We start from the raw sequence: 25,677 nt of genomic DNA, 5'->3' as shown, positions 1-25,677 counted from the left end.
GTGAGTTCCTGCTACAACTTAGTGTTAATACAATGCTGATAGCATGAAGCATCCTGTAAGTAGAAATGCAAATCAGGACAGGAATGTAACTCAGTGGTAGAGTGCTTGCTCAACAAACACACAGAGGAACCAGGTTTGATACACAGTACACGGAAACACAACAAAAAAAGAAGGAAGGAGGTAGGGGACAGAGGGAGGGAGGAAAGGAGAGAGGAAGGGAGGGAGGGAGGGAGGGAGGGAGGGAGGGAGGGAGGAAGGAAGGAAGGAAGGAAGGAAGGAAGGAAGGAAGGAAGGAAGGAAGGAAGGAAGGAAGGAAGGAAGAGGGGGAAAGGGAAAGGATGTAGGGATCACTTAGCAGAACCCTTCCTTAGCATGAAGCTCTGGGTTCAAATCTGGACACTGCATACATGAGGCCTGGTGACGTAAGCCTGAGATTCCAGCACTTGGAAGGCAGAGGCACCTGTGTAGCAAGTCTGAGATCAGCCTGGGATACATGAGATGCTGTCTCAGACAAACGGAAAACCCTGCTCAAATGTAAGTTCGTAGATTATTCTCTCACTGGCCCTCTCCCAGTACTACTACATATTAAAGTGGCCACTCCAAAAAAGGAAGGAGGCAGAGCTGTTGGTTGCGAAGCCAGCTGGCTTTCAGGCACCCAAATAAGAATCTACAGTGATTTTGTTTGAGAGCTACAAAAAGTAACTCCATCGGTGTCATGTGTCCCATTAAAATTTTGTTTTCTTTTCTCCAAGAAATCCTGGGATAAAATAAAAGTTTGTCCGTAGAGAGATGCCATTGATATCATGAGAAATGTCTTCTCACACAGATCTGATGTCTCATGGGAGCAAGCGCCACACTCAAGAGCGGCACCGAAGGATCTAAAATTCATATGGCACCCCCTTTACACAGCTCTCTTTTCATTCTTTCTTCCTGTTTGTGTTTCGCGGTTACTATCATAAGGTATCAAAAAGTTAATGTTTTAAGGTTATAAGCTCCAGTGAAAAATGCATCTCTGTATTTCCTTAGTCTCTGATAGTTTAGGGTTATCATGACCTCTTAATGTGCCACAATAAAATATCAAAGGCACCAAACAATACGGATACTATCATAAACCCAACAAGGCCTTAAGTCAAGTAATCTCAGCATTTGGAATGTGGAGTAGGGATGCAGGAGGACAGTGAGTTCAGGACCAGTTTGGGCTTTATATCAAGACCCTATCTCAAAAAGATCAAGGCCTAAGGATGTGTCTCAATGGTAGAATGGTGGCCTACTTTATTCAAGGTCCTGGGTTTGAGCCCCACCACCAAACGGGGGGAGGCCAATAAAATTATCAGTGAATATTTCTGTAGTTTCTCAGTTGTCTAAACCTAAACCATCCAGCCTGGCCTCCTTCTCCTCTGTCCTCAAGGCTGCTGAGTACATTTGACTTCCAGAACATTGTGTTCTTGGCTGATACTTCTGAGGATGTCCCAGCTCCAACTTTGGATTTGCCCCATGCGCTGGGGTCTGGCTGTGCTCATATTCAGCGTTTCCCGTCATACCGACCCTGTGCACATTCCTTAGCCCGATCTTTGCCTCCTAGACAAGGTCGCTCTTCTTGCAAAAGTTCCTTGCCTATCTGTCTTTTCACTCACATGTCTGACAAGGCTTAATTATGGTAGTGCAGGAACCCAAACCCTTTCCCACCCTACCTGGTGCTGCTTCTCCTGGCTCAGGGAAGCTTTTTCCAGTCCTGGCCCTCACTTGCACATAACCGCTCCCACTTGGTGAGTAACTCCTTTCTCTATCCCTTCCCTCCTCTATCCAGCTCAAATTCTACACACAGATGTTCAGGCTTTGGAAATCACATTGCCTGGTTTTGTATCCAAGTTTTTTTTTTATTTATTAACCATATGACTTTGAACAAACTACTTAGCCCACAATGTCCAGGGTTCCTCATGCATAAAATGAGAACAATGGTACTGTGTGGTAGGATGGCTAACTACCTAATATCGGCCTCTGAATGCTGCCTCCAATCCTATCCAGGGAGGTTGGGATGACTTGGTAAATTGCAGCAGACGAAACTGACATGGTTTGCAATCAGCTTCTCTAGCAAACTTGAACCCTTAGAAGACACATGGTGGCCATTTTGAATTCACTCAGAGACAATCATTTAGCCTGGTACTGACACTCTGGGGAAACCTGAATCCAAATGAGACATTAAACCAGCAAAGCTGATTGTGTTCTTCCTTCCATTGTGTGTGTGTGTGTGTGTGTGTGTGTTTTAAATCTGTTTATAAGTAAGTGAACATGTATGAAGCCGTCACTCTCTTTCAGGTACTGGTGACTGCAGTCATGCTTTCTGAGATCTAGGTCCCCAAGGCAGGGAGCCATATGCCTGACCCTAGTTCCAGCTATCAGGTGACACTTGACTTGGACCAAATTCTCAGCACCATGAAGAAGCAGATCTGAGCTTAACTTTACAGGCATAGAAACCTCAGGGCAAACCAGACACCTTGTGCACACTGAGAATCCCAGCCCTTGGGAGGATAACGCGAGGACTCTGTGCTCCGGGCCACACAGTGAGACTCTGTTTTAATAAAATAGAAAAAGAAAAAAAGAAAAACCTGCATTCAGATGAATTTAGAACATCAGCAGAGACTTCAACACTACTATCATTTTTATTGCAACCTTTAAATAGGAAACTTTAAGACAGAGTTATAGCTCCAGATACTGTGAGACGAGATGTGTGATGTTTTAGGCTTTAAGTGGCAAAGTTCTGGGGCCATGTGTTAGGCAGCCATATAAGAAACAAAGGTAAGAGTACCACTACTTGCCTTATTTATTTATCCATAGGATTTATTATCTCTTAGGCATTACTAAGATAAAACCAACCCAAGATAAGAAGAGTTTCCCGTGTTCTGAGAATTCCATGGAAAAGTTTGCAAACATCTAGAAAAGGGAGAAGAGAAAAATTTTCCTAGAATGTAAAAGAATTTTGTTTCCATCACCAACAATGCAAAATTAATAAGAATAATAATCTCTTATTAATCAAAGAAATTTATTGGTGATAAATCTAGAATATATACATAATCAAAACAAAGACAGTATAAATGACCCATTATCCTTCACCAGCTATTGTTTATTAACCAAAGTTCACCTCTGTAGGTAGATACACTGAGTCAGAGTAGTCTATGACTATGGGATTCTCTAACATATCATCGGTATCACTGGTCAAACTGACTAAACTTGACCTCAGTTTTGTTCGTTGCAAATTGGGCATATTAAGAACTCTCTATCATGGATTAGGTTCAGTGCTTTATTATTTTTTTAAGTGTATGAAGTTGGGAGGGGGTGTGGAGGAGGGCTCTTAAAAGAGTTAGCACAGGGCAAAAGAGTATGACCAAAATACATTACAAACACACATGAAATCCTCCAGCAATAAACTAAAGATATATTTTGTTTAGGGTTTTCTCCTTCTTTTAATTATTCTTTCCCACACGCTAAGTCCTTTGAGTACTGTCCATATGTGCATGGGTGAGGGCAGTAGCTGGAGCAAGAATAACAAACCAGTGGTCAAATCAAAGCTTTAAAGAAGACTGATTCTCCTTCCCCCAACAACCAGCGACTACCAATAGCTCCTTAGTTACGGGTGGAGCCTGTGGTGGTCTGAATGAGAATGGCCCCCATAGGCTCAGATATTTGACTACTTGGTCCCCAGTTAGTGGAACTGTTTGGGAAGGATTAGGAGGTGTGGCCTTGTTGGAGGATGTGTGTCATCAAAGGCAGGCTTTGAGGTTCCAAAAGCCTACACCAATGCCAATTAGCTCTCTCTGTTTCAGGTGGTTTTGTCTCAAGTTGTTGTTACTATTCTAGGAACTCGCCTGTCCTGTTTGTCTGCTGCCATGCTCATGGGCTCTAACCCTCTGAAATTGTGAGGCCCGAACAAACTTTTTCTTATATAAATTGCCTTGGTTGTTTCTTATTTCAGCACAAGCAAAGTAAATAAGATAAAATCACATAAGTACCCCCTAAGCAGGCTAGAATTTTCTTTGGCTTGATCTTGTGTAGGCTTTACTCAGGCAACCACAGCTGCCATGGTCACAAGGGCATTAATCATGCCCAGATGAGAGCATTTTACAGCACCCCTCCTCACCCTCCCGCTGTGGCATTCTTATGACCTCCTCCAAGATGTTTCCTGAGCCTTGGTTATGGTAGGGATGTTTGACGAAGATGTCTTGTTTAACAAGGTATGGTAGTGCACACCTTTGACCCCAGCGCTCAGGAGGCAGAAGCAGGCAGAACTCAGAGGTCAAGGATATACTGGTTCACATTTCAAGTTCTAGGTCAGCCAGATTTACACAATGAAATCATGTCTCAAAAATAAACAACAAAAATGTCCAATTTAGGGCTGAGCATTTGCAGTCATTTATTCCTATATTATTTAAACATTTGATTTTTGATAACTTCATATGTGATACTGTATTTACATAATTTCCACCCTTCCTTATTCCCTCTCCACTTCCTATCATTCCCAACTCCCTTGCAAATTCATGACCTCTTCTCCTATAAAAATTATTATGTATATATTTGTGCATACACACACATGCACAGCCTACTGTAGCCATTTAGTTTTGCTCGTATATACATGTGCTTAGGAACTTCGTTTACTCTTGGACTAGTTATGAGTCTCCACACCAACTGCTGTCCACTCACCAAGGCTGAGAACAGTCCAGCACTTGGGGATAAATATAAATATTTAGAAGGCAGTTTGACAGCATGACCATTTTTTTTTAAAGAAAGAAATCATGGTTCAATTTTCCTGACAAAAGCAAATACAAAAATTATTTTTTCTTCTTTTATTTTTAGCCTGTCTTCATTATACAATGTAGTGGGTTTCATTATGACGTTTTCTTATATACATTTGCTCAATTCCCTTCCTATGACCCTGTGTTATTCCTCTTTTCCTTCCCTCTGGTCCACCCACCTCCACCTAAATCATGCCCTTCTGATTCGCTTCTTAAGCACATACATTTCAAATGTAGCTTCTAGATAAGAGGAGCCATGTGATATTCGCCTTTATGACTCTGTCTATTGTGCTTAACACATAATGGTCGACACTTCCATCCTTTTTGCTGGTTTACTTTTTAATTAGCATGCCGCACAATAGGCTTCATTGTAGAACTGTGATAATTTTGTTGTTGATTCTCTTCCAACCAACCTCAAATGTACATGTGTGTCACATTATCTTCATCTGTTGATTTACTGATGGGCATGTGGCTTGATTATATAACTTGTCTTCGTAATTGGTACCATAAAGAACGTGGATATGAAGGGGGCAAGTAAGAAGTACCTCTCTGGATTTTTCTCAGTTATACATATAAAACACTAAACATAAAGCACTTAGCAAAACATCCATTCTTGGCAAGCCCCTGTATATTTATACATCCTGTATTTTACCACAGTGAGGTCATTCTGCATATTACTTTCACAGAATGTTTGGCATGGTTTTACTATTGGTTATCTATTAAATTTGCTTTCTAAAATTAAAAGTAACCTACACGTAAGAATGTCTTCGGATCTCACAGTGTTTCATTTAAACAATCTTCTTTTACTTTAGCTTCCTAGTGTATAATTTTATGCAACTTTAGTATTCTTATGTTTGGGAACACGTCCAAAGGCAGAGTCAGGCCTGAGAACTCTTGTTGAAACTTAAGACGAAGCCAGGCCATGAAGTGAAAACAGGGCCTCTCTTGCTGACTCTGCACCACAGCTGCCAGATGCACTGGTTGACATGTGAAAAGGAAAACATGAAATTATGAAATGAAGTGCTTTTAGAGACCAGAATAATGGTGTCAGAGTTGAGGTTTTCTCCTCTGGAACGCTTATGCCTAAAGACAATCTATCTATAGCTCAAGCCCAAACATCTCAGGCCCAGAAAGGCTAACCACATGGGACAAACTGACAGGAGATTCCAGTAAGGTACCAAGGTGACCAGGAAGTCTGGAAATCTTCTGAGCCATCACTACTATCAAAAAGAAACTTCAGTGTTCTGATGTTTTGCTCATTGAACTTTTCTAGAATGCAGAAACTCATCAGAGGATTTAAGTCTGAAGTTCTTAGGATGAAAAGAGTTTCTGTCCTTTCCCAAAGCAAGTTTTAATGGAAGGGGGAGAGAAAACCTTGAGTCAGCACTTAATACATGGGGGGGGGGGCAAAGAAAATCAATGAGATGCTGAAGGATGACTCCTTAAAATCACACAATTACATCCCACTTCCCTCCAAGTGTGCAAGGGCAATGGAGGCTGTGCAACCGTGGGACTGGGGTAGGTGGTGACTATTACAAGCCCTAAAGTCATCACGAGAAAAATCTGCATTCTGACAGGGCATCAGGATACCTCCCAGACGTGTGTGGGATAAAGCTTCCTCCATCGGAAAAGCAGCTGTTAGGATCTAAAGGCACTTGATGACTCAGCTTGGGCTGCAGAGACAGACATACGGTAGGAGGGTGAGGGTCTCTCCCTGTTGAGCACTTGCATCTAGTGGTTCTGTCATCATGTCAGGGCAACTAAAATCATCACCAGGCATCCACTAGGAGCTGAGCATGGCAGTAAAATAGATCTGCCAGACAGAATTCTGCAGGAAGCTTGGAGCGCTTGTGCAGCTGTTGCCTGAGATCTTATCACTGCAGACTGTGAAGAATCAGATAGGGAGACATGTAGAGAACACCCACACCTCATCGCCAAAAGGTCACCGGGCTGGGAAATGGGTAAAACAAAAGCACATATAACACTACAAGCTGGCTCATTACAACTTTCCTACCAACCAACTTTTTTTTTTAAGCAGAGCCTCTCTGATCAGGGCTCAATTGAATGTGGACTGTTGAAAAACACCAAGAAACAGATGTGACTGTTTATTTCACAGTACACAGTGCGTTCATAAGTTCAGAAAAGTAGGTTAATGGCAAAATATTGCCACAGTTGGTTACATACATTTCAGGAATTTGTGAATTTGACTCTAATAAAGACCCTAAAATGACATTCTTCCAAGAACATTGCTTACAAACTCAAATAAGCAAACCAATTATTTGTTTCAGTATGCAAATATGAAATGTATAAAATAAATGAAAAAGTATGAAATGTGCAGTGCACTAGCTGAATCCCTCCCAAACCTACAGATTCCTCCTAGAGGAAGTTGCCGGCTCAAGTGCTTTGGAGGAAAATCAGTTAGGACCCTTGGTCACCACCCTGCACAAAAGAATCACTGCAGAACTTTAAACAAAGGGCCTAGAGATGCTAATGCTAACAACCTGGGTTGGGATCTAATCTTTTGTAGGCATTATAGAATATTCTGCTTTGCAGTCCAAATTGAGAACCATTGCTATAGACCATTCCATAAGCTGGAAAGAACATAAATTATGACACTCTCTCTCTCCATTCCTCATAAACAATTAAATGAATTCATTAGTTACAGTGGTCTGTGTCAAGATGATCAAGGCCATCCCTATATGCAGAGACTTTCTCTGAAGCTCAGGACTTAGCACACAAATAGCTTCTACAGTGATCTAATCACAAAGGCACACAGTCAGATCCTAGGCAGAATCTAGATAAATGCACACACAAGAGTCTACATCCTTTTGTGAGGAGGTGCTCAAGTGTGCTGCTTTCTCTAGCAGTGCAAAAAATGCACTAACGTGAGTGTTGTCTCCCAGTGGAGGCCGTCAGCATTTTTGTTTGAGGCTGGCCACAAATTAGTGTGTGTGTGTGTGATTAGTATGTGCCAAACTTCCAGATTCCTTGAAATAAAATATGTTTTACATATAAACCATATTACTTGCATAAACAGTGTGGACCCAGAGAAGCACCGTTCTCAGTCCTGGGTGTAGTGAAAACACCAAACTGAAGCCCAGGACCATCGCTGTGGTCTGGTGCTCTCCCAGCATTGACAGCAGCCTGAGGCAGACAGCACAGAGGAGAGAAGATGGTCATTGGCCAAACAGTAGCTTCTCAGGAACCTGGCTTGAGGAAGATGAAGATGGCTGATCTTGAAAAGAGTTAGGAGACACAGAGGGAAGCAGCCTTTGAGAACACAGTTGAGTCATGTCCGTGACTATGCTCTACCAAACAGTGAATCCACCAGGATGGCTTGGTTTTGAAGCCACATCTTTCTCTAAATCGATCATCCTAGCTCGTCTTAGTTTTCCAAAGGTTCCTCTAAATATCATTTTTTTATCTTTTCGATGCTTCAGTCAACCTAGGGACCCCACTCAGTGATAGAGTTCCTTCTTAGGATGCACAAGGTTCTGGGTTTATACTGCAGTTTGAGAGAGTGAGAGAGAGGGAAAATGGAAGAGAGAGAGAGAGAGAGAGAGAGAGAGAGAGAGAGAGAGAGAGAGAGAGAGAGAGAGAGAAGGCAGAGTCAGAGAGAAGCCAGAGAGAGAGAGAGAGAGAGAGAGAGAGAGAGAGAGAGAGAGAGAGAGACGCGGGGTGGGGGGAATCACCAGTCAGCCACAATGAATAATGAACTCTTTATGCCTTTTAAATAAACAAATTAGCAAGCCTACACATCGCATAATACTGATCCAGGAAGAAAGAACAACCCCCTAGAACTGAAAGGAAAATTTGGAATGTGAGCCAATCACACAGATGAGGCATCATGAAGCCACAACCACCATTGCCTCTGTCTCCATGGATTTCAGCTGTGTTTTGCCACATCTCTTCAGAAAGTTATTGAAAATTGGATCAACTGAACTATTTATCCCCGAACCAAAAATTTCCACTAATCTTTCAGTCCAGGAATTTGTCCTTGCCTTGTGGACCAAATTCCCAGAGGGGGGAAGAAAACATACCTTTGTTATGACCAATACTATCTGTACACGGTTGCAGCAGTTGGCTACTTGGTGACTGTGATTGGTTGCTCTGCTTAAGCCTTGGTGCCGATTCTTCAGTAGACAGCTCCACCCAGTCCTACCATTCATTTCAGTTTGTGGGTTTCATACGTTAGACTCAGACTCTTCCGGCATACTAGGATTAGCCATAATGATCCCAATTTCTACTTCGTAACACCTATTGGGATACATATCCAGAACACTGAGCTTCACTGGAACAAACACAAAACAAAGCCCAGGAGAGGAATTTGTTGTGGCACACCAGGCCCATATGTGACACAAATTCATTTAAATGTAGTGTTTCTAGTCCATCTTACTGCATACATCAGAGAAATTTTATTTTTACGAATATGATATTTTGATTTGGGGGACTTAGCATATTTTCTTTATGTATATCAGCTTTGTGTCTGTATTTGTGCCTGTGCACTGATCACAGAGGCCAGAAGAAGGAATTGGATCCTCTGGGACTGCAGTTACAGATGCTTGTGAATCAGATGCGTGCTAGGAACAAACCCCGGTCCTCGTCAGGAGCAGAAAGTGCCCTTTACCCCTGAGCCATCTCCTCCGCCCCAGAGATTAGCATGTTTTAAAATAAATATCAAAGGGAAAATCCTTCCATCAGCTATATCTAAGAAACAAATTATTCAAATTATTTGAATTTTTATTATGGAGATCAAGGAGATTTGGGTCTCATGGCCCCAAATTCAAAGCAAACAATTGAGAGTTGTGTAAGCGCCCCTAGTTCTACGCAACTTTATATGTTGGTCTTGTGTAGTGTTTAGATGAACATATATTGAGTCTTCAAAATCTCTTTCAATAATTTACATAAATATTCAGTTCAGATCTATAAGAATCAAACATTCAGATTAAAAGATTAAGCCCTCTTTCTGTCAAAAAGTCATGCCTTTATTCTTTTTCATTCTATAGCCCACATTTCTATGGCTAACATGAACACCACCAGTACACATTCCTCCTATCAGAGGTGTTGCTGATTCAGTAAACAAAGACCTTAACATAGGAAAAGATGTTAATCATCAGAAATTCAGGCCTCTCTTTTGAGGAACTGGAGGCCCTGCAAGAGGTTAGATTACCCATACCCTGTCAGATGTTAGAAGCAGAATTAAAGTCAGCCCTGCCATTCCGGGGCTAAGTTATTACCAACATAAGCTCTTCACCCTAGTCCTTTCTGTTGCAAAAAGCTAGGCTTCTGCACTGTGGATCACTGTGAACTCTTTATAACTGTTATCTTTTCCAAAGTCTGCTGTCACTCCCAGAAAATATTAGCATCCACTAGGCTGTGGGTTTGTGGTTGAGCAAAAAATAAATAATAGAGCATTCTCAGATTTGCTCATGTTTGCAGACTACCATCACATGCCTCTGAAAAACAGGAAGTTATGCTCAAATTCTGCACTTTGGAATCTCTAGGACAAGTCAGTGAAATATGCTGTTTGCTAGTTACTTAAAAGATAATTTAATCTTCACACTCATTTTTAAAGCTGTATCTTGTAGCAGTATTTAACTTAAGGAAAAAAATATTATCTGTGTAACTTCTCAAGCAAAAACTAAGGATCAGCCGGGCGATGGTGGCGCACGCCTTTAATCCCAGCATTCGGGAGGCAGAGGCAGGTGGATCTCTGTGAGTTCGAGACCAGCCTGGCCTACAGAGCTAGTTCCAGGACAGGCTCCAAAGCCACAGAGAAACCCTGTCTCGAAAAACAAAAAACAAAAAACAAAAAAAAAAACAAAACACTAAGGATCAGTAATCTAACAGCAAGCAGTCAATGGAGAGCTAAGTTAGCTATGGTTAGCAATGCAACCCTGTCCCAGGGTTGTGTGTGCTGGAGGCTAAGTAATGCAAACCAAGATGATTTAATGTACAGAAAATGAATCTCATAAATGTATTAATAATGTGGAGGAAAGCATTTAAACACTAGGCATCATATCTCACAGTAACTCAAAATGTCATAAGAATGGAAGGATAACAGCATAGCACAGATGAGGCTGGTCCACATCACTTTTACTGACTACGAGTTTGGGCTTGGAAAGAGTCTTCAAGCCATCTTTGACCCCGAGGTTTATTAGAAAAGCAGTCCACCTTTTTTCATTCTCTAATTCTTCCCCCGATGCCATGCTCCTGCAGATCACAGATGAAGTGGATGTTGGGGTGGGCCAACTCAAAACCCTGGTTCTGGGCCTGGGTAGCTGCAGGGTTGGACAGCCCGCCAGCTCTCCCCTGTCCTCACCACTGGGTGAGCTCTCCAGCCTTGCCCTGGCTAATTATCCCCTTGAAGCAATGAGCAAGGAATGAAGGGACGGGGTCAGTTCTCCTGCTTTCGTGTCCTCAGGGTAGGCTCTCCCACCGTGGACCATCAGGGCCAACTCCACCGCCTTGCCCAGGAGAGTACATGGGCCACTCACCTAAGTGCTGCAGCTGGTGAGGGGCAGAGACAGCTCTCCTGCTCTTATGGCTCCAGGGCCAGCTCTCCCCCAGCCACAGGCAGTGAGGAGTGGGGGAAACATCTCTCCCCCATCCACACAACCACAAGACAGATGAGGGGCAGGGCCAGATCTCCCACACTCAGGAGTTCACCCACACCCCTGTCAACAGGGTCAGCTCTGCTGTGCTGCCCAGGCCAGGTGCAGGGCATGTGATTGAGTGAGTGCATAAGTGAGCATGGGTGTGCATGCACATGTCTGTGCACACACGCGCACACACACAAAGATATATACATACACACACACGTACACATACACACACATGTACGTAGCGACGTGCGCACACACGACACAAACCATTCACTTGCATGCAAATAAGTAAATAAATGTAGCAAATTTATTCTCTCTTTTAAAAGTAAAGATATTTGACTCAGAATGATTTTTAATGTAAGGTTAACTATTATAGAAACAAAATTATAATCTCTGACTAACAGGAGAAAGACAAAGAATACTTGAATTCATTAAAACAGATTGACAGCTTTTTCTGTAAAAGGTAAATAGCAAGTTTCTGTCTTTATTGGCCACATGTTCTCTGTTACAATTCTACACTCTATCATGATATGATGAACACCGCTGTACACTAAGTGAGCTCTACTTGTGTTTCAACAAGACTTTACTTATATGTAAGCTAATAAGAAAAACACATATGAAATATGTAAGTTAGAAATACCATAAAATGGTAGGCAATCTGAACACCAAACTTCTCCGTTAAACACAAAGAAGTCTGAAAATTGGATAAAGCAAGCAAAAATGTGACTATGTGTTGATCATGAGATAAATAAAAAATCATCACTATGCTGGAAAATTTTTAAGGGAATAATGACAAATGTTTAACCAGGAAAACACTAACAGAAACCATAAGTGAATAACCTCTATTAGAAGATAAAATGGGCATTGAGGCAAATGTATTATTTGAAATAAAAGACATTCTACTTCTTAAACGATATGCACTTACCAATATAGCCTCAGACTACAGAAATCAAAACTGACAAGCTTAGAAATAAACAATGATAAGTCTAAAATCATACATCTCTTTCATGAATTTATCAAAAAGGCAAAACCCTAATAATTAGAAATTTTCAACCACAGAGTTAACAAACTTGATCTAAGTGACATATGTATCAGTCCACACTCGGCAATTAGAGAACACTCCTTTTCAAATGCAAAATATTTTGCAAACACAAATCATATGTTAAAAACACAAAACCAATCTCAACAACAAAAATTAGACCACGTTTTTCAACTATGCAATAAAGCTCCTGATAATTTATTCCCAAATTATGTGAATCAGAGTCAGTTGTGAGATAGGGACTTGATGGTTTATTTAGCAAAGGATTCTGGGAAACAGAGCAAAAAGACTTAAGACAGGAAAGGAAGAAGACTTAAGAGGGGAGGAAGGCAGGCAGGAAGGAAGGAACAAATGGACGAAGGCAAATGCAAGATACGTGAATGAGCTGGTCATTTCTTTGAGCAGCTGGGCTACTATCTTCTTTGGGGAAATACAGTGAATTTCCAAATGCATTACAATGCTTAGTTTAGCATCAGAATATCAAGAACCTGAAAATGGTATCCTTTGCCCTTCCTTTCCATCAGTTATTGCCTTATTTGAGACAAAGGCATACTAGTCTTTACACGACGTGCATTTGCCTTGGTCTTACATTATTGCATGTGCTTGCTTTGGTATTGTTCCTCCACACTTAGAGTCCATGATTACACAGTCAAGGAAATTCCAGAGCTTCACAGAAAACATAGTCACGGAGAAGGGTAGAGAAGCTCACTGAAAACTGCTTGAGGGGACTTAGCAGTGTTCACATACACACACACACACCTAGAAAATCATAATTTTGAGGAATGTGTAGGCATGGGTATGACTTTAACTGTGGCTATAACAAATTTCTACAAAGAAAAAAACCTTTTTTTAAGAAAAAACTTTTAAAACTGCAAAATGTTAATATTTACTAGCTAATATTTGCATGTCTAGTTATTATTCTCTATATTATAAAGATATCTTAGAATTAACTTTTTGACCAAGGGATGTGTTAAGATGCTTTCATAGAAGGCTTTAGCTAATTGCACAAGCTGTAGTTACTCAGCCTTTAGCAAACAAAGAAGCCAAACTGATAAAGCTGGCTTTGCCTTGGGAGGATACCTCCCTCCAGAATTGGAAGTAGATTTAATGTTGTTTTCTGTTTCTGTAAATGTGTCCCAGAGGCTTCTGAACTTTGAGCTCATGAGTCAAGCTCACAGCAGCCATTTTCAATCACCGTGGCCTAGTCAGTGGCTATCACCTAGCTTCTCCTCAAAGAGGATTGTCAACAGTCGCTCAAAGTCCTTTCCAGGTCCTTGCTGCTTCGTATTTATCATTGTCGTGACTAAATTAGGAAAGCTTCATAAACTGATATCCAGTGTGCCCACATGATCGCAGCCTTATTTTGCAGCTATCACAAAGGTGATTGGGCCAACCCTGTCTGGTGATATGTGTTTCTCTGATTCAGTGTGCTTATACTAAGAGTCCTTATGCCTAATCCCCTCATTTACAAAAACTGTGACCCAGGGAAATCATGTTTCCTTCACTTAAAGTTCGTGCACCACGAATCTGGAAGCCTAATTGGGGACCTAGCCTTATTATCAGTCTAATAACACAACTGTCTGCATTCCTGAGATGCCACAGGTTAACGTGTGTTGCCTGTGAAAATCCTCCACGTATCAAATGTTGAGACACCATGATTTATTCCGTGTGGACGAGCACACGTGCAATGCATCTGGCACTAGAGATCGTGTCCCTGTGTGATACTGTGAGCCGGCTTGTACCTGTCAGTGCAGCCATGTTCCTGGAAGCGTAATCTAACAGATAAGCCCCTTTTTATGACTTCATATTGTAAATAGTTTGAAGTGGACCTTGTCTGTGGACATCAGCCTTAACTGCCCAAGCAACAGTCATAACATTGCTGACGTGGTTAGGCACAGCCTGTAGGAATTATCGGAATTGCCCGGGTCAGCTGCAGTTGAGTTAAGAAAACACTAAAGAGGACTTCGAGGAGACAAAGAAGATGCTTGGCTCTAATACATTGTTTCTTACACTTTCCTGTGTATATGATTCATTCGGAGATCTTGTTAAAATACAGGTTCTTTTCAAGAAAGTTTAATGTGTGGTCAGAAATCCTTCATTGCTAACTATGTCTGGGTGATGTGGGAGTGTCATATATCTGAAAGACCTAATTAACGACGCCCCCATTCAGCAGGAAGCAGTTTGGAGAGAAAAATCTGCGCCCATATTCCCAAATATTGTTTATAAATGTTCTTTTACATTTAAAGGGGGAGATGATATAGGTATGAATAATTTACATTGATTTTGCTTTAGTGATTTAAATTTAAGGTTAATTTTGTAATGTATATAGATTGTTAATGAATTATCATTAATAATAATTAAGTTTGTAGTCATGTTAGTTAAGATTTTCTAGATGTGCATAGATATATTTTAGATAGGCATTCTTCATATTTTTCAAAGATTATAGAATATGGCATTTTAAATGTTTTAATAACTTAGGACTTTTCATGACAATGAGACACCCATCTACTTCAAGAGGAAGATGGGCATCGAAGAGGATCCTTATGGAGTTTGATAGCCATTTGGGCAAGAAACTGCTCTTGCCTGGACTATTGCATAAACTGGACACAGAGAACCCGCAGAGAGAGGACTGCTAAACTTGCCTAAAGGTGAGATGATCTTTTGGGGTTCCTGATTCATGAAAGAGTCTGCAAGACATTCTTCAGGACAAGCAGATAGTGACTGCCTTTGAAATTTCCTGCTTTGTGGAAATGTCTGCTGGAAACTATGGGCCTGTAGGCCAAAGATGGATGCCCCAACGGTACAGAGGAACTTTGGGTGACTGTCCAGGCAGCGAGATGTCTCTGTCATTTCTAGAGCTTTGGATGTTAAGTTAAAGCCTTCTTTTTTTTTTTTTTTGTTTAAACAAAAAAAGGGGAAGTGATGTGGGAGTGTCATATATCAATCTGTTGATTTCATTGGTTAAGTTATAATAAACCAACTGCTTGGCCTCAGCTTAGAACATAGATGGGAGGAGTAAACAGAATAGAATTCTGGGCGGAAGAGGAAGTGAGGTCAGACTCTGCTCTGCTCCCGGAGAGACCCAACAGCTCTGCTGGAGCAGAGACGCCATGCTCAGCTCTCCCAGGCAGCTGCAACCCACGATGGACTTAGGCTAGAATCTTCCCGGTAAGCGCACCTTGGGGTGCTTACACACACCATTAGAAATAGGCTAGTCCAGATGCGAGAATTGGCCTGTAAGGGCTAGAGTTCATGGGCCAAGCAGTTCTTAAATGAATACAGTTTGTGTGTTGTTATTTCGGGCATGAGCTAGCCAAGCGGCCGGGGTGTTGGGGACGCAGCCCCGCCGCTCCTATTTCAACATCTGGGTAACTCCAGTGCTTTTGGTTCAATGACTGCCCTCAAGTATCAAAGCCTTTTCCTTGCACTTCAGAACCCTACAGGCTATAACGAAGCAACGATCCTTCTTCTAAGGCAGGATTTAGGTGACCCGAGAGAGTTAGAAGCGTGTTATTTGTGTAAGTTGCACACACAATTCTAGAAATAAGCTGTCCAAAATAAACTCCGCCCAAATGAGGACTGTCTAGGGAGAGGGCACGCTACCACCCCATGGCAAGGTGAGAACAAGGGTCATGTGGTAGTGTAGTGTGCTACAGGAACTTCTAGAGACCCAGAGCAAGTGGGCAAGCAGCTAATACCTCCCTCAACTGTTCCGTGAGCTATCTGCCTAAAGAAGCAGATTAAAGCAGGGGGTGGGAATGAGAGTCGGAATGAAAGGATTCCAGTTACCCATATGGCCTTGACAAAGTTGTTTAAAGCGTTGAGATTCCGTTTCCACAATCCCGAAGGGGAACTAATACTAACACTATCACTTTTGATGTGAAAAGTCACCTTGTGAGGCCGGGCGGTGGTGGCGCATGCCTTTAATCCCAGCACTCCAAATTTTAGCAAATTTTAGCAAAGGAGGCAGAGGCAGGCAGATCTCTGTGAGTTCGAGACCAGCCTGGTCTACAAGAGCTAGTTCCAGGACAGGCTCCAAAACCACAGCGAAACCCTGTCTCGGAAAAAAAAAAAAAAAAAAGTCCCCTTGTGTTGACAGCTTGGCTTATAGCAAGATTCAGCCATGGATTTGGGAGAAGAAAGTGAATAATTAGAGTGCTGAGCATAGCAACTTATGCATCCACCGATAGATTCGTTATTTGATTCAGTATTTGGAGTAACATTTATTTGGGGAGGGGAGTAGGATCAAACTGAAGGGATTAGATTCTTGGAGAAGTGCCCTGGTAAACTACACTTTCTTCCCTCCCTACCCTCACCCCCTTCTCATCAAATGGGGTGAGTAGCAGCCTCCACTTCTATCTTCCACCTTGTTACAGACCCGGGAGCAGAGGAGCCAGCCAGCTGCAGACAGAAACTTCCGAAACCACAAGCCCAAATAAATTCTTTCTCCTTTAAGTAGTTCAAGTCAGGTGTTTAGTCACAGTAGAGGGAAGGTGAGAATCACAACTTAGTCACAAAGGATTTTTTGCACTGAAGAAGGTAATTAATTGAAAAGTGCTTTTGTAAACTCAGGATTCTGCCTCTAGCCCTTTTGTTTAGAAGATGCATGCTTATAAGGGAAGCAACAGATGGACCATAATGCTATCTTCATTGAATTGAGAAAGCTCCAATGACTGTGCTTTAACTCTTTATTTATCCCCAGTGAGCCTGACGTTAGAAAGAGGCCAGCTTGCTTCTGGGGAGCTCATCTGAAATGGACCTCAGCTAATCTTCCAACAGTGTTCTTGTCAGTCCCTGTACAGTACTTGGAAGAACAGCCCTAATTCTGTTCAGCACAGTGTGACACACCACAAAATAACAGAGGTCCCCAAAATAGTCTTTTATTTTTCCTCAGATTTATCCTGTGGTCTTTCCACTCTCATTTAATCTCATCATACCACAAAAAAAAACAAACAGGGCTCAGTTGCAGATCTTATGTAATACTCAACTTAAAAATCTTTTTTTTTTTTTTTTTTTTTTTTTTGGAGAAGGCTCAGAAGTTAAGAGCACTAGCTGCTGTTCCAAAAATACTAAGTTCAGTTCCCAGCAACCCTATGGAAGCTCACAACGGTCTATACCTGCAGTCCCACAGGGCCTGATGCTCTTTTCTCGTGTGAAGACGTGCAGACAAAACACTCACATACATCAGATACATAAGAAACAAACAGATCTTTTCTTAAAATTCCTTTTGGAGAGAGAGTCATACTGTGTACCCCTGATGTAGAACTCACTATGTAGACCAGGCTAGCCTTGGATTCATAGAGATTCACCTGTATCAGAGGATCAGGTGCTAGGGCAAGAGTTATGTGCCACCACTCTCCGCTTGTCTTCAAAATCCTGCGGCGTGGTGAAACATGCTTGCAACACAAACACTTAGGAAGCAGAGAAACGAGGATGGAAGGTTCAAGGCCAGCCTCGGCTACATAGTAAGACCTCAAATAAGTGAATGAATGGAAGCAGGATAAATGAAATATGAACCGATGATTGTAATGATAATACGCACAATAGTGTGTTCTGTGCCGCGCGTTGCCGGGTTTTAAGTCTGCATTGTGTTGTCGCACATGGACCTAACTGGATTCTGCTGGCTGTCTATAGTGTATTTATCCTAGTGCCTAAGGATTATATCATATCCAAACTACACGTCTAAATAATTTGTTTGCCCATCCCCCTCACTACAAAATATTATAAGTGAAGATTACAGAGGACAGTTATAATTATTGTCTCTCTTTTTTTTTATTTTTGTATTTCTCTATTAGGTATTTCCACCTCCTCATGGAGCCAACTTAGGATAGCTGCTCTTTACCCAAGAACTATTTTGTCCCACGCCAGGGCATCCTGCAATATCAACTATCGTAATTGGGATAGAGGTAATTCTAGCAACCTCTGAGTAGGGAGCAAAGATGATGTTAAATATTATACAATGATCACAAAACCCAATACATCAAAAAACATATTCAACCCTCAACGCTACTACTGCCGAGGTTGAGAAGCTGACTTGGAGAGAAGCTAATTCCACCTTTATCTAGCTCAAGTTCCCCTGAAAACTCACAAACCAAACCTTGCAAAAGTAACAGATTAATGGTGAACACGTGATCACTAGGATCAATGAACTCAAACCAGAGATAAACTAAGGATTCTGGGAGAGAGAGTCTCTTGTCAACTTTTGAGAGGTTTTGTAACTCTCAAAACTGGCTGTTTCTACCTAACATAGACTATCAGGAAGAGTTCTACTCTCTGTTGGAGAAAAAAAAATTAAAATACAAAAAAATCACAGAAAGCAGCAGAAATGCCAGGTATGCGGATGTGTAGAGACGTGAGCCCTGAATGGGGGTGGGGTGGAGAAGTGAAAAAGAAATCAGAGTCAATAAGTTTTCCAAGAAGTCCACCCAATCTAATAGCATGGATTATTGGATTAGCCGAGAGAGGAGCAGAAAACTAGCTGAGGAAATAGTGGCTAAGGTTTTCTACCTTTGAGAAACTGTAAACACAAAATACAGTAATTTCAATAAACACATGGGGGAGAAAGACTATCATTTATTTAGAAAGACTACATAAAAGTAATTGAGGTCCGTGGTAGAAATCTGTAAAGAATTTCTCCTTAAAACTGTCCACAGGCAGCACTGGGCTGAGCTCCCAAAGTCCAGTCGAAGAGTGGGAGGAGTGAGAATATGAGCAAAGAGGTCAAGACCATGATGGGGACACCCACTGAAACAGTCTACCTGAGCTAATGGGAGCTCACCAACTCCAGCCGGACAGGGAAGGAACCAGCATAGGACCAAGCCAGACCTCTAAATGTAGGTAACAGTTGTATTGTTTGGGGCAGATTACAGGGCCAATGGCAGTGGCACCAGGATTTATCCCTACTACATGTACTGGCTTTTGGGGAACCTATTCTCTTTGAATGAATACCTTGTTCAGCCTAGATATAGTAGGGAGGGCCTTGGACCTTCCCCAAAGCAATGTGCCTTACCCTCTCTGAGGAGTGGATGGGGGTGCAGTGGAGGGGAAGGTGGAAAAAAATTGGAGGAGGGGAGGGAGTGGGAACTGGGATTGGTGTGTAAAATGAAAAAAGATAGTTTGTTTTATTTTTTAGAAAAAAAAAAAGAACAGAAAACAAAACTGTCCACCCACAGGCTTTGCAAACACTGATTTAAAAGGGTTGTCTTTCTCCTCAGAGTCAGCGCCGCTGTGAGAAGAGTCCCAGTTCTCTTGCAGGGAACTCAGGGCTAGCTTGGATTAGTGAATAGATCTCATTGTCCAGCTGATGCATTATGCATCGCAATCACATGGCCAGCCAGACCAAGTTGGAAATGCAGCCAAACTTGTGACCCTGATTTACTTAACTCTTCCGCTGCAGCTGCAAATCCTATGTTGCCCTACTGTGTGTTGAGTTGATCCCATCCCACTCATCCCTTGGAGACACTCAAAGCCACTATTATTCTTAGGAGAAGCATGGTGACACCTTCCTTTTTATTAATTTCTTCTAATCGTTGGATGTCCATCATGTCCAGAGTCTCCTCTCGGGCACTGGTTCCTCTGCTTCATAAGATGCAACTCTTCGTGATCCAAGAACACAGAGGCTTATGAGAATCAAGTGAAGAGAATTAGAAATTTTCACCAGTTCAATGAGCACCATGGCCACCCCCAAGCCTTCCTACCTGTGAGGACACCCTCAGCCCTTCCCCTACTCTAGATTATACTCGAAGGCTTCAGTTCTTCCATTTCAGTTGCCCGGCATCTGTTGCCTAGCCATGATTCATACAAAGATTTGAACTCCATGATACCCTGTGCCATCTCAAGAGGGTCTTGCCTTGAATAAATACCACCCTGAATTTGAGCTCATCCCAAATCCTTGGTTGCCTGTGTGGAGCCTAGAACCCACTGTCCTCCTGGTATGGTCTCTTTGAAAGCCATGCTATCCTTTTCCTTCAACAGACTTCACTTCAGCCTGACGATGGTTCTCAACCTCCCTAACGCTGTGACCGTTTACCGCAGTTTTTCAAGCTGTGGCGACCCCCCAACTATAAAATTATTTCATTGGTATTTAATAACCATAATGCTGCTACTGTTATATGCATTGCAGTGTAAATAGCTGACGTGCACAATATTTAATATGCAACCCACAAAGAGGTTGAACACTGCTGGAACAGGTTTCCCAAGTTACCGCCCAAGGAACAGCTGTAGAGAAATGCCTTTCCTTTCTTATTAGAAAGGCCCAGCTCTCATTGGGCAATTGTTCTCTCTTTCTCCAGAACTCCGCACAACAAGGAAGAGGCCCTCTTCATGAAAAAACAATCGGCTCTCCTAATCTGGAGCCGCCAGAGTAATCCCACTCACTAAGGATGGTTTTCTAATCAGGCAGGCTTGGGCATGCCTGTAGCCTCAGCAGAAAGACTGCAAGTCTGACACCAGTCAGGCTGAATAATAAGACCTTGGCTTAAACCAAAACAAGGAGACAGCAGGACAGGAGTTCACTTTCTAGCAGCTACATGGGCAGTTCACAGCGACCATAAACCCAGAACATCAGAGGACCTCTCTGGCCCCTTCCGACATTTCACTCTAGAGCACAAGCCCACACAGACACACACAGATTCACATACTTCAGAACAACAACAAAAGAACACCCTTTCCAAAGAAAATAAAGATGATTTTCTCTTTCTAAAGATATGTATATAAACACACTTACTAATACAATGTGTTTTGGGTTTAGTTTGAGAGACTCTTGTAGGTAATTTAAGGTTGGTTTGTTGGTTGGATGGATGGATGGATGGATGGATGGATGGATGGATGGATGGATAGATGGCAGAGACAGGATCTTGATATGCAGCCCAGACTGGTCTCAAATTTATGATCCTCCTGCCTCAGTACTGGGATTGCAGGTATGTACCACCAGCTGTGGCCTTAACACACGTCTTTCAATTTTACTTCAGAACTAGAAGTTCACTGTCACACCCATCAAAAATGTGTAAGAAACGTGGTTGTTCCCTTTCTCCTAACTTTCAGGGAGACCAGACAACTTGGTTTCAGTTTAGTCACGGAGATGCCGGTGTAACTGCTTTGAGATTTGATCTGAGCTGTTGGGGACAAGTGCAGGAGCTTAGTCACAAAGGCCTTCTGTGGTTCTCAACAATCCGTTCTGTGTAAACAGTGTATTTTCAAAGTCCAGGGGTGTCCAGATAAAAGTGGCTTGGAGTTTTAGTAAACATTTGCTTTGATGGCAGAAATAATGACAGTTCTCAGCATGACCTCTGGCCTTAACCCTTTCTGTCTCGGGATCCTCCCTGCGAAGCCCCAGTTCTCCTTCTGGGCTCCCTGTGCTAATCACGTTCTACTAGGAGAAGCAAAGTTCTTCCCACAACTTCAGGTGAAGCTAAACTGAGCTTTCTCGGAAAAGTCAAGACACCTGCGGACATCCCTCCGCCTACTCCTTTTCGTTGTACACCTTTCTTCTCTAGGCCTGGATAATTGCTTTTATTTTTTTTTTTATCTCTCAGGGCCAATCAACCCAAAATTGAAAACTCCATCTGTACGAAGCCCTGGAGGCAAGGGTTCAGAAAGTATGGAACGAATGCTTGACACGATGTGGGAAAAGAGGGAATATATGCGAGCTACTGAATGCAGAGGGTGAACAAGGTGGCGGGTGGGAGGAAAGAACACATAAGCAGAATGGACGCGTCCATAAGACTGAGCCTAATAAACTCTTGATGCATCGTAGGCCTTTGGATTCAGTAGTTCTAATGATTCAGATACCTGTAGTCAAGGAGGTGATAAATGCTCGTATTTCTAGGTAGGAGTTAAAAACCATCCACAGTCCTGCCCACGTAATAGGCTTCCAGTTCCAGTTTGGAAAGCTCTTCAGCGAGGCTTACATTGTGTTTTTCCTTTTAACGTGGTGCTCTATAGACCTAGAAGCTAAGCACCACCGCCTTTACATGAAGCAAGCCTTCCCGTGCATGTGATTCTCCCTTTTATTACATTTTGCGTATTTATTTCGTGTATATGCATGTGTAGCTCACCTGCCGTGGTTTGAGTGTGGAGGTCAGAAGACAACTCACAGGAGCTGGCTCTCTCCTTCCACGGTGTGGATCCTGGAGCTCACACTCTGGTAATCGTGTTTGGAGGTAAGAATCTTTACCTGCAAAACCAACCAATGAGTGACATCTGATGGTAACCTCTACTGAATCTTTTCTAATTAGCTCTTGCCACTAAGCTCAACAATCTTCAGGAATTTCTAAAAGGAAGAGTATTCTAATAAACAGCTTTTATTAGAATGTTATACCTATGGCCTCCCTCACCCTCGAGTCAGTGATCAAATCCTCACCCTCCCTCACCGTCCCCCACCCTCCCACGCCCTCCCGCACACTCCCGCACCTTCCACTAGGGAAATTTAAAGGATTTCCTAAGTAGGAAATTTGGTTGTGTTCACTGAGCACTGGCTGCTTGCGATGCCGGTCCCAAGGGCTTGGAATGAATGACTCCAGTGTCCTCAGCAGGTCCGAGGTCTATTACCGTTTGCTCTTTATGTTACATAATTTTCCCTTTCAGAGGAAGCAGCAGAAAGCACCGCCCAAAGCATGCCATGTTTTAGTTACTGATTGCTGTAGAATGAAGCAAATTTTTATAAAACAAACATAAGAAAAATTCTTTTACCTCCCCCTTCACCATCTCTGTCAGGAAGATCAGTAATTATTTTTTTTTATTTCAGTTTTGGTTTAGGTTTGTTCTTCCAAAGGCTGAGGACAACTCTAGGCTTCATCAACCCAGAAAAAGGACAGAAGAATATTCACAGCAGACCTGGCTAACTGGTCTTTCTCTTCCTTTGCTCACCCACAAAGGATTCCTTCCTGCAGCTTGAGCCACCATGGAAGGCCAAGGTGCTTTTCCTTTGTTTTCTCATTTATCTACAAGACCATGATTTTCTCGGAGATTGTGTATGAGCTCAGACTCTAAATACCCTCTCCCAGTCGCCAAATAACCCTACGTGAGCACACAGCGTGCATGTTAATATTGCCTGTTTTACTCATCCATCACTTCTTATTCACGGAGCCTCAGTTGGCAAATCGAAGAACAGTACAGGGAAAACTTGAAGGTCAGTAGTTGACGGAGTAGGAAACCAAGGGGCAACAGCCACCACCACCAACTACACCAACTACACCAACTACACCAACTACACCAACTACACCAACTACAGAGAGGAAATAAATAGGAATTTTGTGGCGTGAAGGGTTTTGCGCTCACAAATACTTAGGGGAACCGGGAGTGTGATCATTATTTTTCAAGGGAAGGAACGCTATAACTATTATCCATCCAGAAGGGTAGGAGCAGATGGACGTGCATTCTAGCCTGGCTAGGAACAGATGGACGCGCATTCTAGCCTGGTGACCTTTGTGCTATCTGTGTGACCCTCCCGCAGACCGTTGTTTTTCTCAGTCAGTCAATCTTTATAGAAAGTGTCACACATACTTAAAAGGATTTCAGTGTAATCACACCCAGTCTTTACTGTTCCTCAAAGAGATTTCTGTGTGCTTTATTGTGCACATAAGATTGAGTTAATTATTCACCAGAATAAGTTTTCACCAAATTATGCTATACTTAAATACACCTAAAATAAACTATTTGGGGCCAGGTTTAAACCAACACCGGCTACTTAGTCATGTTGAACTGAACTACCTCCTTGCTTCCCATAGACCATTGCTCTGCTGGCCATGGAAGTCGAAGAGACCCCTGAAGCCAGGAAGGAAACTGGCTCACTGGTTTAATGAGGATTCCTCCCTGCAAAGACACAGTGAACAGGGAGACCTGGAGCCTTGCACCTCCTGCTGCTAGGCTTGTCTCCTCCTGCTTCTTCCCACCTATCTGTGCCTACAGCATTGGCTCCCAGCCTTCTTCCCTCTCCTGCAGGCCCAGCCAAGTCTTTTTTGGCTCTTTTTCAACCTTCAGTAGCTAAATGAGTTAATTCATAAGAGAGCCAAAAGGAAGCTGTGTTTTAGCATTTAATCCAAAATGCTTTCTCCCATTCAATTTTTGCATTATTAAGACTTACACTTTAAACCACCAATAAATAACTATGTTTTTAAGGACACACACGTTTGTTGGATAGGGAAGGGAGGAGGTGGGGGAGGGCTGAATATGATCAAAAAATATCATGAGAGGGTCTCAAAGAACTAGTAAAAATGAAGAGGAAAAATAAAACAAAATAAACACAATTTAATTTTTTTTTTACAAAAACCCTCTCGAGCATGAAAAGAAAATCACAATTTTTTTTAAAGTATCATTTCCACAATCTGGAGGAATAGTCTTCCAGGCTTAAGGCATCAACCTGCTGACTCCAGTTACTGGCGAAGAAGTCCCGGAAGAGAAGCTGCAGCTGCGATTTTGAAATAGTTCCGAGTACAGAATGATCTCTTTCTAGTCAGGCCCCTGATTGTGCAGAAGAAGATCATCTTCCTTTAGTACTCCAACAAAAGCTAGGCGTTAATTCACTGACCCTTGACCTCTGGGCAGTCACTGTGTGTCCTCGGTCCTTAGAGACCAGCTGCATACCCTTATTAAACAGTAAGTAATACATCAGTAGCGACTGATGCATTGTTTATCAGCTCTCCCTGCGGGGGCACTGTTTATAGCACACACTTAAAAGGCACCCTTTTCAAACAGCAACACAAGTTTCTGGAAACAAAGGCAAATGGGAACAGCCTGTTCAGTGCACAGCTTCCTGATCCATTTAACATTTTTTTTAAAGACGGACTGACCTTGAATTCATTATCCTCCTGCCTCCTCACAAGTGTGCACCACCGTAAATCCAGGACATCAGAGGACCTCTCTGGCCCCTTCCGACATTTCACTCTAGAGCACAAGCCCACACAGACACACAGATTCACATACTTCAGAACAACAACAAAAGAACACCCTTTCCAAAGAAAATAAAGATGATTGTCTCTTTCTAAAGATACGTATATAAACACACTTACTAATGCAATGTGTTCTGGGTTTAGTTTGAAAGACTTTTGTAGGTAATTTATGGATGGATGGATGGATGGATGGATGGCAGGCAGAGAGCGGATCTTGATATGCAGCCCAGTCTGGTCTCAAATTTATGATCCTCCTGCCTCAGTACTGGGATTGCAGGTATGTGCCACCAGCTATGGCCTTAACACACGTCTTTCAATTTTACTTCAGAACTAGAAGTTCATTGTCACACCCATCAAAA

At 42.3% G+C, this 25,677-nt stretch overlaps 2 long non-coding RNA genes across 3 annotated transcripts; one reads left to right on the top strand and one right to left on the bottom strand.

Moving 5' to 3' along the window:
• The first annotated feature begins 14,940 nt into the window (after nt 1-14,940).
• On the top strand, nt 14,941-24,552 carry LOC126499741 (uncharacterized). 2 transcript variants are annotated; one of them, XR_007591177.1, is made up of 6 exons: nt 14,941-15,599; nt 18,227-18,763; nt 19,085-19,264; nt 22,482-22,591; nt 23,176-23,559; nt 24,158-24,552. It is a non-coding gene; the product is annotated as an uncharacterized lncRNA (long non-coding RNA). The 2 variants fall into 2 exon arrangements; XR_007591176.1 differs by lacking the exon at nt 18,227-18,763 and having other exon boundaries at nt 23,176-23,344.
• On the bottom strand, nt 19,271-23,166 carry LOC126499742 (uncharacterized). Its single transcript, XR_007591178.1, has 3 exons — nt 22,842-23,166; nt 22,487-22,605; nt 19,271-20,050 (listed from the first exon to the last, which is right to left on the bottom strand). It is a non-coding gene; the product is annotated as an uncharacterized lncRNA (long non-coding RNA).
• Nucleotides 24,553-25,677: the final 1,125 nt, after the last annotated feature.

Source organism: Alexandromys fortis, unplaced genomic scaffold (assembly GCF_014885135.2).
Source record: "Alexandromys fortis isolate MF-2015 unplaced genomic scaffold, M_Fortis_MF-2015_v1.1 scaffold_37, whole genome shotgun sequence".
Taxonomy (NCBI): Eukaryota; Metazoa; Chordata; class Mammalia; order Rodentia; family Cricetidae; genus Alexandromys; species Alexandromys fortis.
The sequence above is the reverse complement of the archived record's forward strand: the minus strand, read 5'-3'. Positions and strand labels throughout refer to the sequence as shown.